Source organism: Atta colombica, unplaced genomic scaffold (assembly GCF_001594045.1).
Source record: "Atta colombica isolate Treedump-2 unplaced genomic scaffold, Acol1.0 scaffold5, whole genome shotgun sequence".
Taxonomy (NCBI): Eukaryota; Metazoa; Arthropoda; class Insecta; order Hymenoptera; family Formicidae; genus Atta; species Atta colombica.
The window spans coordinates 11776-16079 of NW_017259539.1; positions in this window are offsets into that span (position 1 = coordinate 11776).

Consider the following 4304-nt stretch of genomic DNA (forward strand, 5'->3'; position numbering starts at 1 on the left):
TCTACAGGATTAAATGATCAAATTTTAAATATGAACTTACTTTAGAACTTCAAAATAAACAAAATTTTTTTCTGGAAATATACTTGTAAACGCTTCGTTCAAGAGATATTGATTTCTGAAATTATACAGAACTATATATAGGAATAAATAATGTTGAAATAATGTTGAAATAAGATCTATCCTCTTTATTGCTTTACAATAATCAAAATTTAATTATTGAACGTTCAAAATGATGATCTCCAATCCGGAGACAAGCATTGCATCTATCGATGAGAGAACGAGTAGCTGACTGATATTATGCGCCTGTAATTTCTTCGCACGCTTGCACAATTCTTTGTTTTAATGATTGAAGGTCATTAACAGGCACTGCATACATTTTTTGCTTCAGAATATCCCATACAAAAAAATCTAATGGTGTTAAATTCGATGAACGTGAAGGCCAAGCCAAAGGTCCAGCACAATCCATATTCTGGAAAAATGAATATTAAGCCACTGAGGACTTCTGCCATAGTAAGCAGGACATTGAAATCCAATTGAAACCAGAAGTTCATATTCATTCTCATATTCAAAGGAATATTTTCCAAAAGGTCATAAAATTCATTGTTCAAAAATGCGAGAAATTCATTCGCATTCAAACAAGCTGGTAGAAAATGGGATCCAATTAGATTATCGCCTATTATTCCTGATCATGCACTTTTATTTTAAACAAAACATTTAATAATTAAATTTTGATTGATTATTGTAAAGCAATAAAGAGGATAGACATTATTTCGACATTATTCATTCCTACAGTTCTGTAATTTCAGAAGTGAATATCTCTTGAATGAAGCGTTTACGAGCATATTTCCAGAGGAAAATTTTGTTTGTTTTGAGGTTCAAAATTCATATTTAAAATTTGACCATTCAACCAGAAACACTCTGTATATAAGCGTTATAAAATAGATAAATAAAGTGTATAGATATTTATTCTTTTATTATGTTATAGAGAATGACATTAATTGCTCGCTGTTTAAATATCGTAATAGTCTTTCAATGTTTACATATATATTCGTTAACATCCATTCATTCAATCGATTGTACATAAATGTCGCGTTTAGGTTGTAAATGTAGGTTTTGGGTTGATCAGTTAATTGCTCTTCTCTCGTATTATTCTTGCATGATTTATGTCTACGAAATATAATGAATAATTATTTATTCTTACTTAAAAAACATAATATTATAAAATCTATCATTTTTTTAGTAAATAATGTATATAGCAATTTTTTTACGATTTGTTTATAATTAATAAAAAATATACATTATTTTGTGTGTGTACATGTTAATTTTATTCTCAAGATATTAACATATTTGAAAGAAATATTTTTTCTGAGAGAGAAAGAGAGCGAGAGAAAGAGAGAGAGAGAGAGAGAGGGGGGGGGAGAGGAGAGAAATTGAATTAAAACTTAATAGTAATTATTTCTAATATATTAAAAAATTATTTGACAAAAAAAGAGCAAATTATTTTTTTTGTATCAATTTTCTCTAACGAGTCTTCGCAAATTAATGACTGTGCTTTTGCTCATCAATGTGTACATATATGTATATTGCATATAGGCATATAATTTAATAGAACAATTTTAATACGAATGAAATGGGATCTCATTCAACATGTTCGCATCTTGATTCATAATTTTATTTATTGTTATTAATAACGACAAGATAAAAAGTGATCTTTAAAAGAAAAAAAGTTCTTATAATTGTTTAACCTGGTTTTAAATCATACTAGATTTAGTTTTTTCCGTTCGTTTCAAAGAAACACCGCGACTGATCTGCGCACGTGTTACTATACGGTTCGATGAATTCTTCTATTATTTCAGAAATAAAACCTTTCAATTTAGCGATCTATTGTATGAGATAGTATTGACGCTTATTCTGTCTATACTTGTCATCGAGTTATTAATTGAATGATATTGAACGATACATATATTCATTAAGATCAATGATTTGCAAAAAGCTGCTTTAAAAATGACATTTAGTAACAGAAAATTTATTTATTAGTTATTTAAAAAAATATACATATGGTAGTTTGAAAAAGCATTTTAGATATTAATATAAACTACTAGATTTACTATAGGTATTTATATTGTAATAATTGAGAGGATTCTAAAGTGAAGAACGAACTCCAGCAAATTCACTAGAGATCGCTGTTTTTCCATCGACATGTCTTTATTTACTGTCACACCAATATCTTACGTAACTTATGACACACGCAGTCGCACATTCATGTCAACTTTCGTCAACAAATTTGTCGCGATAAAGTCTAAGTCTAATTCTAGCGTCTAAGTCTAATTCTAAGAACCCAACGTTATTTGTTCATGCTACATGTCTATGAATTACTCTTTCGTAAGAGTACAGATTGCAAAACTTTTGTATCAAGCAAATGACACGACTTGACAGCTTGATGTGCTGTTATACTAGTAGAAATAGTAAAAAATGTACCAATTTTCGAAATTTTTGATCGTTCTCATAAACTCCGCCTCATAAATGTATATTGTACAATAAATATGTACAATAAATAATGTATTAATGCGTATATTTTAATCCTAGAAAAGGATTTTCGATATACATACACACCGAATATACATACAGGGTATCTCGTTTAAGGATCCACTGAAATATTTCGGAAATATTGCGTTAAATTGAAAAATATTTCACAAAAGTTTTTTGACTTCGGGAGACATAAGATAATATTATTCATTTAACTTTGGATGGTATTGTCAAGGTCAGGGCTAAGTTACTTTGAATTTTTTAATAGAATTCTTCATTTTTCATTATATATTCTTATAGCTTATCTTAAAAGCTTTACAAAACACTATAATAAAATATTTTTTCATTAAATGCTTTTCGAGTTATAAGATTTGAAAGGTACAATATCGCCGGCATTAGCATTTACAAGGTGTCCAACGGACAGTTAAAATCTTTTAAAGTTGTTGTTGTTCAGCATAATGATTGATGAATTTGGATAATATTTATCAAGATCATTGGATCAAAAATGTATTATTACTTGTGATTATATCAGCAAAAAAACTATCTTAAATGCTACACATGGATATATGATACTCGAGGCACTTGTCAGTGTTTGATATTTCTTGAAATCCTCGTCGCAAATTATTTAAAGTTATATGGAATATAAAGATAAAACTATAAATTTATTTTCTAATCCGAGACAATAACCACTTTTCAAAAACAAAAAATTTCTAATCTTGGAAATAAGAGGACTTGGGTATACCATATCCGAAAATGTTTTTAAGAGTTAATAATTTTTCAAATTATTAACAAAACAATATTAATAATTTGAAAAATTATTAATTTTGAAATGCTTCTTAACATAAAAAATAATTAAAGTTGCTTATGAATTTAATTTAATATGTGATTAGTTTTATTTATGGGTGCGTTCCGAGTTACGCATGAAGCGTATGATGTATATTTTATCCTTCTTTGTTATTTGATGAACAATAAAGATAAATGATGCATCATGTGACGCTTCATGCATAACTCGGAATGCACCCATAAATAAAACTAATCATATATTAAGTTAAATTCATAAGAAACTTTAATTATTTTTTATGCTAAGAAGCATTTCAAAACAATATTAATAATTTTTCAAATTACTAATAATTTGAAAAATTATTAACTCTTAAAAACATTTTCGCATCTCATAGTTGCGTTTCAAGACTGAAAAAGATTTGGCGCGCGCAGTATGCAGAATTGGATGTGTATAAATTTATTCTGAAATATTTAATAATAAGATTCGCTTTCACCAAAAATAAATTTATTTTTCTCAATTAAATTTATTTTTCTTTATCAATTAAGAGAATCCTAAAGTGCCTGCGTGTGTACGTGCGTGCGAAGTCCAAATTCTGATGAAGACATCAGAAGTCGCTGTTTTTCCAGCTCATCGACATATTTTTATAGGCACATTACCACATAAATATATCATACAACCTCAAAAAATTTGGTTAAAATAATTAAATTTTTGATTAGGACATCAAAAAGTTGAGATTGATTACATATCAACAAAACTTTTTTCTCAGTATATGATGTACGCAGTCGAACGTCAATTTTCGTATAACAAATTCGTTACGATAAAGCATCTGTTTAATTCTAAAAACTTGACTAACTTGTTCGTGCAAACTACATGTTTATTATTATTTCGTAAGTACAGGTTGCAAAACTTTCGTACCAAGCAAATGTTTTTACGACTTAACAGCTTGAGACGCTATGTTATACTAAGAAATAGTAAAAGATATATTAATTTCGAAATT